The 15999-nt window shown below is 42.7% G+C and overlaps 1 protein-coding gene across 4 annotated transcripts in view; it reads left to right on the forward strand.

Moving 5' to 3' along the window:
• The first annotated feature begins 13999 nt into the window (after positions 1-13999).
• Positions 14000-15999, forward strand: part of ATP2B2 (ATPase plasma membrane Ca2+ transporting 2) — a 399625-nt gene continuing 397625 nt past the window's right edge. For all 4 annotated transcript variants that reach the window (XM_027864051.1, XM_027864046.1, XM_027864048.1 and 1 more), the window contains exon 1: positions 14000-14274. The gene's annotated coding sequence lies outside the window, so the exon portion shown is untranslated. The remainder of the gene's footprint in view (positions 14275-15999) is intronic.

Raw genomic sequence — 15999 nt, forward strand, 5'->3', positions numbered from 1 at the left:
GAGAGAGAGAGAGAGAGAGAGAGAGAGAGAGAGAGAGAGAGAGAGAGGAGGGAGACACTCAGAGAAAAAAAAGACCCAGAGGGACAGAGAGAGGGAGAGAGGAAGAGACAGAAGGAGAAAAAGAAAAATAGAGAGAGAGACCAAGAGAAGGAGCAAAATAGAAGAGAGAGAGAGAGAGAGACAAGAGGGAGAGAAACACAGAGAATTAAAGAGATACAGAGAAGAGAGAGACACACAGAGAGAAGAGAGAGACACACAGAGAGGAGAGAGTGAGACAGAGACAGAGGGAGAAACAGAAGAGAGAGAGAGAGACAGAGAGTGAGAGAGAGAAGAGGGAGAGAACAGAGAGACAAAGAAAGAAAGACAATAAAAGAGGAGACACAGAGACAGAGAGAGGGAGGGAGAAAGAGAGAGAGAGAGAGACAGAGAGAAAAAGATGGAGACTGAGGAACTGGAGATAGCCATTCAGTCAGACAGCCAGACAGCACCTGGGCATCTGAGACACCTTTCCTTTTCCTGCCCTTTCAGTTGTTACCCTATGACTGGGGTTCACCAGGTTGTTTCTAAACCTTTTACATAATTGCCTCCATTTCCCTTTTGTTCTTTTGCCAAATACTGAAATATTAATAATAGGGAACATAAACATGGATGTTGGGCTTGGAGTGGGTTGGAAATTAGGTTAAAGAAAAAGCATTTTTGAAGTCAGCTAACCTGGTCTACTTGCTTATTTACTGAACTTGGGGTGTTCCATATCCAATCATTATGCCTATGCATAAACTGTTCACCATATCTAGAAAGCCCTCCCTCCCTCCCTCCCTCCCCTAGTGGTTCTGAGAATCCCAAGCTTCCTCTAAGGCTCATCTCACATGCCATCTCCTGGGGGAAACCTTTCTCTGTCCCCTGAGTTCAGTGGTGTCCAACTCAGAGAAATGGAAAACTAAATTAACATTATCTATGTTGTATTGTATTTGTACTTATTTTGTTAAATGCTTCCCAATAATCTTTCAATCTGAGACAGCCACAGTTTGACACCTCTGCCTTGGTTCACTGAATCCTAGAGCTGAAGAGGTGCTTGGATCCTCAGCAGCCATCCAGGACCCCCTCACATGAAAGGATTCCCCAGTATTCCCCTGGACACCTTCTTAATGTTCCCTTCCTTCTCCACCAATGAGCCTGTATCTGCTGGTTTACATGTTGCATCTCTCCAGTAGTATCTAAGAACCCTGAGGAGAGGCATTGTTGGGTTTTTTTTGTTTGTGTTTTTCAGTCTTTGTTTTCCCAGCACCTAGCATATTAACTGGCAAAGAGTAGGCATGTAATACATTCTGGTTGGATTGCATTGGATTGGAGGGAGAGAAACCAGAAGTTCTAATAATAAAAATGATAATAAAAATAGTACTTCATGTATATTATCTCATTTGATCCTCAGGGCAGCCTTGTGAGGCAGGCACTATTATAGCTCCCATTTTACAGATGAGGAGATAGAGGCTCAGGGTCACACAGCTAGTAAGTGTCTAGCTGTATGATGGTTGATTTGTGCCCATATCTTAATGACTCCATTTCCAGGCATTAGCCCACTCCATCTTACCTCCAATAGATTACTTTTTTCTTTAAAATTTTTTGAAAGTCATTGGATTTAGAAGTCAAAGAAGCCTCAGAGATCATTTATACGGGGGTTCTCAATCTGGGGTCCATAGACTTTAACAGATATTTTGGGAGCTGGAGTTCAATGCAATTGATTTTGTTTGTATTTGGATAAATTTTAACTTATGCATTTAAAAGCACTATTCTGATAAAGGGTACATAGGCTTCACCACACTGCCAAAGGGAGGCCAGGGCACAGTAAAAGGTTTAGTTCCTGATCTAAAGTAACCTCTCATTCTAGAGAAGATGAAACTGAAATCCAGAAAAAGGGAAATAATTTGGCCCAAGTTATACTTGATAGCAAGTAGGAGAGCCAGAATTTGAACCCAAGCCTGCTGATAAATCCAGGGCTCTTTCATATTACACCACACTATGTCCGCGTAGTCATTCCTCGTATTTCTAAGCTGTGCACACTGGGTTTCGCCCTGGGGTCCCATGTCATTGGTGTCCAATAGAAATTAAATTTGTTCTTTAAAAAAGTGTTTAAACCCTAAAATGACAATTTTGAAAATTCGTATGCCCAAGATATGACTTTGTTCCAGCTGGTGAGAGGAAAAGGCATTTATGTGTCCTGAGAAGCATTTGGAAATTGAGACTGCTGTGTGTTGATGTCTACCTGCTGTTAATAATCGCTGATATTTATAAAGTACGTTAAGCATTACAAAGTGCTTTTTATATATTATCTCATTTTAGTTTCACAACATCTCTTTGAAGGGGCTGCTATGGTTATTATCCCCATTTTACAGATGAACAAACTGAGACCCAGAGAGTTTAAGTGATTTCCTCATGAATCACACAACTAGAAAGTATGAGAAGTGGGATTTGAAGTTGGGTGTTATTGACTTCAAGCCCAGTACTCTATCAGCTCAACATGCTTTGTTTCTAGAGGCCTTGAATGACCTGACTTAACCCCAAATAAATACCTACATGCTGTAGAAAGTTGAGTTTTCTGAAATGAAAACCTGCAGTCATAAAGAATAATTAACACATGTCCCTTCTATCTCTTTTCCTACCATGCCCAGGGATACTGCCTGTCTTGCTTAACTCTAGTCCCATCTCTAATCGCATCACTTCCATGCTTTAAAACCCTCTTTGGCTCCCACTAACTATCTAAGGAATCAAGATCGCACATTTCAGCAAGGCATTCAAAGCTCTCTGCAATCTGGCTCCCACCCACCTTTGCAGCCTTAGCTCACACGCCTCCGTCTCAAATGCGCCATGTTCCAGCTAAACTGGGCTCCTTGCTGTCCCCTGCACACATCCCACTCTTTCCTGCCTCCCTGTCTTTGTTCACATTGCTCCTTATTCCTGGAATGCCCTCCTTCCCAAATCTGCCTACTCCTTAAGGCCCAGTTCAACTGTCGCCTCTTCTGGGAAGCCTTCCCTGATCCTTTCCATCTTGCTGTGTGCGTACCCCCTTGTTTGGGTCTCAACATTGTGTCTTACTCTTTTTCAATTATATACTTTGTATGATATTTATTCCACGTATGTTATTCCCTTCTTTGAGATGATCAGCACCTTGAGGGTAAGGTCCTTGCTTTATTTATCCTTTCCTTCTTCAGCATCATGAATAGTGCTTTGAACATAGATTATCAGCACCTTGAGGGCAGGGATTTTGTGTATCTATCACTGGATGTCTGGCAGTATCTACTGCAATGCCTTTGAATCATAGGTTCATAGACTTAGAATCTGAAGGGAACCTTGTGGCCACCAAATCTAACTCCTTCATTTTACAGATGAAGAAACTGAGGCTAAGATAGGTTAATTGACCTGCCCAGGATCATCCAGTGAGTGTCTGAGGTGGGATTTGAGTTTAGGTCTTCTGTCTCCAAGCCCAGGACTCAATAAACCATCTAGCTCCCTCTACTAGGCACTTAATATTTATCTAATGAGGTCAGGTTGGCAGCCCTGTGTGAGTATGCCAGGGCTGCTGACCTACCTGGAGTGGATAAGGGAGGTACCAGTAATTGGCCCATGTGCCTAATCTCACTCACACTTGCTCTCCTTTAGACACTCTCCATTCCAGCCAAAGAAGACTACTGATTCTCCCCCATCATCATCCCAGCTCTTAACCCTGGCTCACTTTGCCCTCTGTGCCTGGAAAAGCCTCTGTTATGTACTCCCACTCCAATTCCTTCTCCTGAAATACTTCCTTTTCTTTTGTCCCAGTTGAGCTGCCACATTCTGTATGAAGCCATCCTTCATCAAACTCCCAGACCTGAAATCTCTCCCAACACTTTCTCTGGATGTCTCCTTTGTATAGCTCATGTTCTCATTTGTGCTATACTTATTTGTGCATATGTTTGATTTTCCCTCTTAGACTAAGCTCATTGAAGGTAAATCTCCCCTGTTAGACTGTAAGCTCATTGAGGGTAAAATGTCATCTATTAGACTGTAAGCTTGTTGAGGGTAAATCTCCTATTAGACTATAAGTTCTTTGAGGGTAAATACTTTGTCCACTGCATGCCCTGAGGAATGACTGTAGGGAAGATGACTTTCCTTGAGGATTATCTTCAAGCTACCTTGAGGCAGCCAGATGGTGCAGTGAGTAGAGCATGGGACTTAGTTCAGATTTTGACTTGAGTTCAAATTCTGCCTCAGACAGTTATTAGCTATGTGACTCATAGGCAAGTCACTCAGCCTCTCTCAGCTTTAGTTTCCTCATCTGTAAAATGGGGATAAGAATAGTACCTATCTCATACGATATTGTTGAGGTTTAGAGTTGGGAGAGCTGGTTCAGGTGTGAAAGAATTCACTTAGACCTTCTCTGTAGCCATTGGGAGCTTTATTTCTTCACCACAGGCCTGAGGTTAGCAAGGAGCTAAACAAAGGCCGCTGATATAGAAAAAGACCCAGACTTATATAGACAGAAAGCATACAGCCTGTAGGATAATGGTATATTTTTAGAGTTTTACATGGGAGTTGGAGATTAGGGACAGGATAAGAACAAACAAGATGAGGAAGATGGTTGACACAGGATGAGGAAGATAAATGACAGAATAAGGAGCACAGGATAAGGGAGGCAAAGTAAATTCTTTTCGTGCAAGTTGTATGGCATTTCAAGATAAAGGGAAAAGGACTTGGGAAGTTTTCAAGTTCCAGGATCTCAAGGTACAGGATGGGCTACAGAATGAGCCTCAAACCCCCTCAGGGGCCTGGGAAAGTAACCCTTAATATTATTTTTAATCCTAGGGCACTCTTTGCCCCCACATCAATATGAGGATTAAATAAATTAATATTTAAAACTTTGGGATCCTTAAAATTATATGTCTATATCTATATAGATAGATAGATCTATAGATCTATCTATCTATCTATCTATCTATCTATCTACCTACCTACCTACCTATCTATCTATGAAATGCTAGCTGTTATAAAGTTTCCCTACTAAAGAAAAGTTTCATCTTTGTGTCCCTGGCACCAAGCACAATACTCTTCCCATAGAAGGATATGTCACTGCAGGAACTCTCTATGTAGCACAGTACATTGCAGTCCATGTATTCCTGGTAGATAAGTCCTAGGGAGCTGCCTGTGGCAACTAGAGGTTAAGTGACTTAGCTAGAGTCACACAGGTGGTAAGTATCCAGGTGGGGGCCTTATAGGTCTCTCAGGAACCAGAATTGGAAGGGACTTACGGTCTCCTCTGGGGCAACCCTTTCATTTTGTAGAGGAGGAGAATGAAATCTAAAGAAATTAAATGACTTGACCAAGTATAATGCAGCAGAGAGCTAGGGTCTGAACCCTGGCCCTCTGACTCCATATTAAGCAATTTCTCCATCATACCACCCTATGTTTGTGCCTAGGAAGATGTTTTTGTGGCTGTGAGTATTGCCAAAAACCAAACACTTCCTGAAAGGAGATGCAGAAGACGGGGCCCAGAATGCTGGAGAGGGAAAGGAAGCTGGTGGGTGGGTGAGGATGAACCCTTGTTGCTAGGGGACATTCTACCCATCATGGGCTTGACTCCTGCCTTAAAGCTGTCCTCCTCCTATCCTTTTTATGGTCCAGACTTGTGTTTTCACTGGTATAGGTGATACCTAGTATGGAAACTCCCTCCCCTTCTTGGACCTCAGCTACTGGGCTGTGACTTAGAAGTTTAGACAGCTGCCTGAGATACTCAGAGCTTATGACTTGCCCACAGTCATGTAGCTATTATGTATCAGGCAGGATTTAATCCTGATCTTCCTGACATCAAGGCTATTCCTGTATTATAATAATAACATCATATAGTGCCTACTGTGTGCCAAGCACTCTGCTGAGTGCTTTACAGTTATCTCATATCAACTCTAGAAGGCAGGTGCTATTGTTATGCCCTAAGTCAGTGGTGTAGTGGATTAAGTGTTGGGCCTGGAGTCAGGAAGACTCATCTTTCTGAGCTCAAATCTGGCCTCAGACACTAACTAGCTGTGTGACCATGTTAATGGCCAAGCCATTTAACTCTGTTTGCCTCAGTTTCCTCATTGGTAAAAGGAGCTGGAGAAGGAAATGGCAAACCACTCCGGTATCTGCAGAGAAAACCTCACATAGTAGGCATTTAATAAATGCTTATTCCCTCCCTCCAGCTGTGAGATGAGAATAGCAATGATTGCGGTATTAGCTTCTCAGAGCTGTTGTGAGCACGTAATGAGACAAGGCATGTCAAGTTCTTTGTAATCATAAAGTGCTCTGTACCTGTTGAGCTATTAACGTTAACACAACCAAGATTTTCTTATTAAAGGTCACTTCAGTTTTTAATCTAGCTACTGAAAACCACCAAGCCCTTTAAGATGGCCAGAACTCACTTTCTCTAGAATTTCGTTTATGCCATTAATTTTCTCAGGAAACCCTTCCTTAGTAACGAAAATTGATCCTGACTATTGAAGGTCAGCTTGTCAGCCCTAGAAGGAAATCTACGAAGTGGATTTCCTAGAGCAGCCTTCCTGAGTACAATGGCCAAGGTAAACAGGTCACAGAAGATTGCACAGAAGGTGCCCAAGAGGCCTTAGCAATCATCTTTCACAATACTGTCATTATACAGATGAACCTAAACCCGGAGCAGAAGTGACTTGTCCAGGGTGACACAGCTAGTAAACAGAAGGCTGGAATTAGCCTTCTGGCCTGCAGAGTATTAGGAAGGTAAAATAAAACCCTGCCATTCTTTCCTCCTCACTTCAGAATTAGCGCTCTCTCTTTGCTTGTTGATCAAATTGGTGGTGGAAGTCGTGTTCTAGAAGGGCTACTATGTAAACTACTTGTGAGAACAGACTGCTTTCGAGGCACCCTCAAGAATTTTCCTGGTGCCCATTTACTCACAAACAATTGATGTGCTCATTATGAAGGGTCCTGTCTATTCATTAAAGCAGGACCTCTAGGGGCCAATCCTTTCAGCCAGAGTTCTTTTTAGTACCTGAAAGTAATGACTGAAGCAATATTAAAAACAAACAAACAAACTGATTTGTCACTGATTCTTACTGCCCCCAATAGTCCAGCCTCAGGAGGTTTTACTGCAGGAGCAACATTTCATGTACCTCTCTGATCATAACAACCTTTTCTGGGCAGAGGCTTCTGAGGTGAGGCTTCTTTTGTTAGCACTGAGCAGAGATCAGCTAAAGGGGTTCTGGAGGAAGGAGAAGGTAAGGAGGCAAAATTCTTCAAAGCAAGGCTTTGCTTACCCCTTTCAATCCACCTGAAAAGGACCCTCAAATGGCCTTAAATCTTCTGCAAGCCTGTTGAAATGGAGAGCCCCTTCTGGCCCCTGAGTTGACAACCTTCCATAGTTATCACGGAATTCTAAACATACAGGCCTACTAGGATATACCCATGCTTACTTTTTTCTTTTCCTTTCTCTCAATTGGCCTTCAGGGCTAACCAAAAGGTTTTCCCAGCTTCCCTGGAACCATTATGTGTTTTCCCTCTCCCCAACAAGCCTTGTAGGGCATCTCCATCTTTTCTGTAACTTTCTGGTGGGGAAGATGGGATGTTCAGGAGGACTAGTACCTCTGGTGTGAGGGCTGCGCATCTGCCTTTGGTGTCTTCCTGATACATCCAACTCTAACCTGTGACTCAAAGAAGCTATAGCATACATAGCAACCACACCCTGATAAAGCATCTTAGCAGATGGGCTAAACCAGGTTGAGGGTAACTGACAGGCCTCAAACCCACGGATGTCTTAGGGGGATGTCTACCCCAAGTATGTGAAGACGTTTCATGGTGAAATGGGCAGATGAGAACAGTTTGTTCCAAAGACCATGATGGTGGCTGAAGCAGGCTCTGTGGAGTGCTGAGAGCTTGTTCAGGCATCAAAGATGCCAAGGTTGTCCACTGCATCCTGGGCAATCACCACTCATCTTGACTTTTGTCCCGATATTGGATTTTGATGACTTAGGAAGAAAGGGTGAGACTTATTGTAACTCTTCCTCATTTAAATCCAATTCACAGGGTAGTCAGTCCTCTTTGAAAATGAAGGACAAAAACAACAATATCTTTCTGGTATAGAACTTTTCAGAAAGCATTTATTAATTACCTACTATATGCAAGTTTCTTAGTTAATAAACATTTATTAAGCACTTACTATATACTAAGCAGTTTTGCTAAGCTTAGCTGGGGGTACAAAAAAGGGCAAAAGACAGTCCTTGACTTCAAGGAGCTTATAATCTAATGGGGAAAGATAATTCACAAAAGGAAACTAGATAGGGAGGAGAGAGGAGGGTACTAGTATCTTGATAGATGGCGTGATGGATAAGTGCAGGGGAGTGCAACCAGGTGGGAAATGAAGATATGGCTGTCTTGGGTGGCCTCCTTGAATGGAAGTTCTAAGAGGAACTCTTCATCTTCTGATCAGAGGAAAGGGACTCCAGGGTCAGAGGACACTAGAGCTGAGTTCTAGGGCTTAAGTGATCTTGCAGAATGAAGAGGATCCTGGGGCATGATGGAGATGTCCAGTAGAGTACAGCCAGGAGGGAAATGAAGAGAATCATTGCACCTAGGATTTCAATCAATTGGCCAATAGGCATTGATTAAGTAGCTCCTAGGTGCCAGGGACTATACTATGCACTGAAGGTACAAATACTAAAGGAGTATTCTTGCCCTCAGGAAATTTACAGTTTACTCCAGTGATACACCAAGGTCACCAAGGTCAATAAGTGTATTCAGGTTACACAGAGAATAAATACCTAGTGATTTAGGGAAAGGACTCTTGAATGAGTCGCACTTCAGCTGAGCTTTAAAGAGACCTGTGTGTTCCAAGAAGCAAAGGTGCAGAGGGAAAAAATTCCAGGCAAAAATATGAAGATAGAAGGTAGAATGTTGTGTATACGGAACAGCAAGTAATACAATTTGGGAAGAGCATAGAGTGTGTGTGTGTGTGTGTGTGTGTGTGTGCGCACGCGGGAAGGGAGTAAAGTGATTCAGCCAGTAAAGGTACCCTATTGTCAGATTGTGAAGTACTTTAAATGTCAAGTACAGGAGTTTTTGTTTTATCCTAAGGGCAGTTGGGAACCACCAAAGCTTCTTGAACAGGGTGGTGATGTGATTTGATCTATACTTTGGGAGTATCAATTGAACGTTTTGTAGAATGTCACCTGGAAAGGGGAGAAACTGCAGGTGCTCAAACCAATTAGGTTACTGCACTAATTTAGATGGGATTGATTGTGGTGTGAGTAGATAGAAAGGAACAGTGGAGGAGATATTGAGGAGGTAGAATCACTAAGATTTGATAACTGGATATGGGGGTGAGGTGAGAGAGCAAAGACAATGATGTCTGAATGTTGGTTCTGAATGTGGGTGACTGGAAGAATAACTTGGGCGTCAGTAGGCTGACTGCAAGCCCCTTGTTGAACCAGCAAGGGAAGCCAACAGACTAACCCATCCCGAGATGATCTAGGCCACGGGCCCTGGATGCCAATGGCTAGGCTTCCTGAGGCCTGGTCTTCCGAAGGCTGAGGCTAGAGGTGTGTTTCGGGGACTTCTCGTGACTCTTTCCCAAAAATTTGGCTTGCTTCTAATGCAGCCTGGAAGCTTTCATAAAATGAGTATTTATAATAAATCACTTCCTGATATGTTGGTTGCTAATCACTAGTTCCAAGGTATTCAAAGATTAATTTGTTTATTTTCAAAACCACATCTAAACATTGGAATTTAATTGGAGAATCATTGTCTTCAATCTGTCAGTTCCTCAATCAAGTAGATTTTGGGCTCTTAGCACATGCAGGACAATGTGCTAGGCATTGAGTGCATGCCCTCTGGGAGCTTTCAGTGCAGGCTAGTTGTAGGAGGCAAAGCTCGGGCATGGACAGTTCAAAAAACAAGACAGTTGAAGAAAAGCTTTTTAATCAATTAATTAAGAATTAAGGCTTTTTAATCAATCAATTAATAGATATTGTTCAAATATCTATTATGTGCCAATTCCTAGAGATATAGAGAAAAAATGAAATGATCTGTGCCCTGAATGAGCTAACATTCTCCTGGGGAGTTAGAGGGTGGTGGTGGAGAATGTACACATGGAATATACACATCTACGTATCTACACATGTGTGTATAAAATAGCTACAAAATGAATCCAAGGCAATGGGAAGGGAGAGGCATTAACTGCTGAAGGGGTTGGGGGCATCATTAATTGGTGCTTGAGCTGAGCTTTGGAGGAAACTAGGACTTCTAAAGAACAAAGGTGAGGAGGCAAAGGGGATCACCAGGGCAAAGGCTCTAAGAGGGGAGAAGGAGAGTCCTTATGTAAGGAATGGTGGGAAGGCTATCTTGGCCCTCTGTTGTTGTTTCCCCCAATAGAATGTAAGCTTCTTGAAGGCAAAGATTGTTTCATATTTGTCCAAGGCATGCTGCCTCACCCTCTCCACCTTACTTTTTGATGTTTTCTTCTTTCTCTTGGAATATGAGTTCCTTGAGGAGAGGAATTATCTTGCTAACTTGTATTTGTATCCCTGGCCCTTAGTATAGAGCCTGGTCCATAGTAAGGGTTGAGCAAATCATCTGTCTGTCTGTCTATCTATCTATCTATCTATCTATCTATCTATCTATTTACCTATCTATCTATTTTCCTGGTTATTTGTGTATCCTTTTATCTATCTTCCTATCTATCATCTATCTATCCAGTCATCTAATCAATCTATCCATCTGTCTATCTATCTTATCTATCTATCCAGCCATCTACCTTTCAATCAATCGATCAATCAATCTTTTGAACTATTTTTCTGATTATTTGTTTATCCTTCTATCTACTTATCTATCATCTATCCATCCATCCATCTAATCTATCTACCTATCCATCCATCTGCCTTTCAATCTCTCTCTCTGTCTCTATCTACATATCTAGTTTTCTGATTATCTGTCTTTCTACTTATCTATCATCCATCTATCCATCAAATCTATCTATCCATCCATTCATGTCATCTATCTACCTATCCATCCATCTACCTTTCAATCAATCAATCAATCTATCATCTGCCTATCTCTCTATCTACCTACCTACCTACCTATCCAGTCTATCTATATAGTTTTTGTATTTTTAGCATCTTGAACAGTGTCTGGTACATAATGCAACCACCAGAGATTGATTGATTATAGACTATCAAAGCTGGAATGAATCTCAGAACACACACTTTTAGAAAATTGAATGCTAGATCTGGAAATCACCTTAGAACAAAGAATGTCAGAACTGGAGGGGACCTTAGGGCATAAGATGTCAGCACTTTGAAGAAGCCTTCTGGGCCATTCCCCTCTCATTTTGCAAATGAGAAAACCAAGGCCACAGGGGAAAAGTGGTTTGTCCAGGGTGGTAAAACTCCAGGGGATCTGAAGCCACTCCTTCTGACTCCAGAGCCAGTGCTCTCTTCCTTATAACACATGCTTCAGAGAAGGGGAGAGTCACAAGGATTGTAGCAGTAGGAGAAGAGTTCCTAGAGGAGATAAGACTTTTTTGGAGAATTGGTAGGATTCCCTAGGTGAACGTTGTGACCAGAGGTGTGAAGGGACACTGCTTGTAAATGAGGGAACTAGAATGTTGGAGAGGAGGGGGGCTTAGGGCTAGATTGGTAGGGTGGAGGAAAGTCCAATGTTTGAGGGCATGAGATTGATAACCAGAAGGATGCAGCAAGGTTGTGAGTGGATAGGTAGCCAGGCCTGGCATCAGAGAGATCAGAGATCAAATCTGGTCTCTGACACCTACTAGCTGTGTGATCCTAGTCAAGTCATTTCATCTCTGTTTATCTTAGTTTCCCCATATACAAAAAACAGCACCTACCTCCCAGGGTTGATGTACAGATAAATGAGGTAATAATTGTGATGTACTTAGCACAGTGCCTGGCACATAGTAATTGCGACATAAATATTAGCTATTATTGTTATTAATCCTCACAATCACTTTCTATCCTATGAGTCCCTTCTAGGACTAACATTCAGTATTCTAAAGATCTATGTTCTAGGATCCCTTTCAGCTCCCCTTGTACCCCCCTGCAACATGCATCCCTCAGAGTCTGATGATTGGTGACCCCTGTGTGGCCACTCCTATGATCATGCCTGTTAGAATTCCCAGAAATCCATGAAGCCCGTGAGCCTATTCTTTTATAAAGAGGCTACTGTTGTGTTTGGTTGATGAGGTTGGCATAACCTCAACTTCCTACCCTATTCTTGGGTATTTCAGCTGTCCCCTACAGCCCTGGTAGGGCAGGAGATGGCCTGATTGGCTTCTAGTTACCAACTGTGGACCAACCCACTGTGGGACACAGAAGCCAATGAGGCCACACAAAGGAAGACATTGACTTAAGATTTTTCCCTGCTTGTCTTTGGGATGGGCTGAACAGATTTGACCATGTACTGTACATAGCTACAGTGTGTGGTTGGCTACAACAGCTGATTTGAGGCATGAAAAAATTCCTCTGTGGGAGAAAAAAAAAATGATCACAATTCACTTATCCAGAAGTCATTGATCTGATAACCTTTCCAATTTGGAATACAGCTGATAATCCAGAAAAGAGCTACTCAATTCTCAGCTACTTTAGCTACTCTGAAGCCTTAAAAATGTTTTATTGATAGATTGTTTTTACATTGCCCATATTTCTCCCTGTGTCTCTTACCTTCTCCCCTCTCAGAGAGCCAGAAACTTTCTTTTTATATCACAAATGTCTGTGCCATAGAGCTCATATTCTTTACTCATTGGGGAGTGCCTCAGATTCTCATTCAGAATCCACTGATTCTTATTGTACACACAATTCTAACAGTCATAGTTAATCACATTTCCTAGCCCATAGTAGTTTAATAGCAGCGCATTAGAAGGGTGAGTGAGACCAGCTCAAGACCGGCTAAAGATGTAACAGACAGTAGGGAGAAGTGACAGCAGCTGACAGCAAGAGAAGAATAAGAAATAATATGAGAAGAATAAAAAAAGAAAATAAAAGAATAACAGATCAGGAAATGAATAAAAAGCAGACACAAGCACTCAAAAACTATTGTGTGCTTGGGCCGTTTAATGTAGCAGCAAGAGAGCCTTGAAGGTATTGCCATATTCTAGTGCAGCCTAATTATTGATGTTTATATTGGTGACCTCCCAAGTCAACAAGAAAAGATCAAATTATATTCAGAGAGCTTTTTTTATAAGAAGGTAGGAAATGTACTTTAAAATTTTGTTTCCATTCATGGGTCAAGTACAAAAGTGATTTGGCCTTTAAAAAGGTATGTTCAGTTATTTGGCAAGTTCATCTGTGTGGAGCAATTCATTGCCTCATGATAGGGATAAGTGATGGATTATTGTACATAGAGTTAGTGTGCTTTCATTTTGTATGAGTTGAGGATCGGTGGAAGGGCATATTATGGGATGGCGAAAAAAGGCCGTAGGACCACAGACAGCTAAAAATACCTTAGAGGACACTGAGTCCAATCCCATCATTGAGAGATGAAGAGACTGAGAATGGCTTGCCCTGGGTCACACGGCTTGCAAAGTGTCTGAAGTGGGATTTGAACCCAGGCCTTCCTGACTCTAAGACGGGATGGGGTAGGAGCAATGGCTTCCTCTTTCTTTTCGCATTAGTCCTGGAAGGCTTCCTAGATAAGCTTCATTGTTACTTGAAGGAGGACCTTCCCTCCCCCATGGGCCCAGCTAGGTAGGTACCTTCCTGGAGTCTCTCCAGTGACTGGCTCATGTGACCTGTTCCCATTTGACTTTTCCGTTCCCTGGGCCTGGCTGAGTTTATAAAATAATTCTGAATCCTTTTTTCCCCAGCTCTCATTGTTTGTAGTGTACAGTCCTGAATTACAGTAAGTTCTTAGAACAAAAGAAGTTCCAGGTAATGGAGGATGAAGTCATTTTGCTGATAGGATCAGAAACATTATTTGAACAGTAGCCGAGTGAAATGAGAAGGAAATCGGGGAGCTGAGAATTACCCCATTGAGCCCTGTTGTCTTTGGCAGGGGGCAAGTACTCTGCCAAGTTGTGAGCCTGTGACTTATGGTAGTCGCACTCGGCTGGCTCGCGTCCTCCACGAGCTCCCCCTTCCCGGAGTTCCAGAACCAAAAGGGAAGAGGTGCAGGCAGTGCTCGAGAAGAACCGTGGATTGATCACCTTGTCCAGAGTGGCCAAGAACTCAGATCTGGCCCTGTCCAGAGGGAGGCCTGGAGACTTGTGGCAGAGATCAGATGATTCTGGCTGTGAGTCTGGGGCTGTGCCTTATTGAATGGAAGAGAGGGCTGCGGAGCTCACTCTTCGACTTCCTTCTGGGGTATGAGTGTGTGGGTGGCGTGGCGGCCCGACCTCCAGAGGAGATGGGCTTGCACCGAAGCGTCCTCCACGCTGGCTTGCCTGGGTTAACGTGCCAAATGGATTGTAGTGATCTGGTCATTGTGTTCCTTGTCGTGCATGAGGGGTCAGGGGAGAAATTTCTGACTCTTTTACCTCGTGGATAGGTCCATGGTCAGTTTCACTTTGGAGAGAGTGCTGAATGGCGTTTCTGGGAGAGCGTGGCCTTGTTCAGACATATCCTTAACAGACTAGAGAAGAAACTACAGTAGCAGGGGTTGGGGCTGGGGGGAGCAGAGCTCTTTTGGGGCTCAGTCTTCAACTACAGAATATGTTTTGGTTTCCAAATCTCAGAATGACCAATTGAGAGGGGACTTTAGTGATCATCTTGTCCAAGTCCTACATGTTATAGATAAGGAAGTGGAGTCTCACGGAGGAGAGACTTATCCACTGTCACCTAGCAACTTACTGCCCCAGATCTGAGGTATGAGGACCTGATTTCAAATCTCAGCCTTGTCACTCACTCTGTGTTTCCTCATGTGAAAGATGAAGAGTCGATGATTTCTAAGGTCTCTTTTACCTCTTAATCTATTCTCTTTTGATTCCAGGTCTCTTGACTAGTACCAGCATAGTGCTTCACGCACACTAAACTCTTAAAAAATGTCGCTTAATTGATTGATTGACTGATATCGAGTTGAATGCCATTTAAACTAGAGGCATCCACTGCCTCATCGGCCTTGAAGCAACGTCTTGCTCTGGATGGTGGTTGGTAGAAGTGAAGGAATTCGATAAATAAACCTCAATCTTTGCTGTTTGGACTTTTATTTCATGATTATTTCATTTAGGTCAATTATCCAATGCACTGAATAGAATACTGGGCTTAGGGTCAGGAGATTTGTCAGAGAGCCTCTGACACTTACTAGCTATATGACCTTGGGTGAGTCCCTTAATCTTAGATGGCCAAGCCACACAGTAGATAGAGTGATGGATGTGGAGCTGGGAAGACTCAAGTACAAATCCAGCCTCAGACACTTATTAGCTATGTGACTGGCCAAGTCATTTACCTCTGTCTACCTCTAGGCAACAGGGTTAAGTGACTTGCGCAGGGTCACATAGCTAGTAAATGTTATGTGTCTAAGGCCAGATTTGAACTCAGATTCTCCTGAGTTTGGGGCTGGTGCTCTATCCACTGCGCCACTGCCCCCACCATTTTTAAATCTATGGTCTTATACAGTCCCCTATATGTAAAAAAATAGAACTTTAATATTTGGAAAATTTTCCATACATTATCTTATTTAGGCCTCACAACAGCCCTCTAAGAGAGGTGCTATTATTCTTCTCATTTTACAGATAAGGAAACTGAGGGTAAGAGCAGTTAGATGACTTCTCCAAGGTCACACAGCTACTAAGCATCTGAGACAGGCTTTGATTTCAGATCTGTCTGAGTCTAAGTCCAACACTCTAACTACTATATCACTCCAAGCCTCAGTTTACATGTCTGTAATATAGGGATGATCATAGCACCTACCTCATAGGCGTTTTTGATATCTAAAGGAGGCCACTGGGAATGGTAACCAGAGACTGGAATCAGGAAAGCTTCAAATCCCTGCCTCTGACATCTCCTATATAAGGATGGG

This window comes from Vombatus ursinus, unplaced genomic scaffold (assembly GCF_900497805.2).
Source record: "Vombatus ursinus unplaced genomic scaffold, bare-nosed wombat genome assembly UNPS02014773.1, whole genome shotgun sequence".
Taxonomy (NCBI): Eukaryota; Metazoa; Chordata; class Mammalia; order Diprotodontia; family Vombatidae; genus Vombatus; species Vombatus ursinus.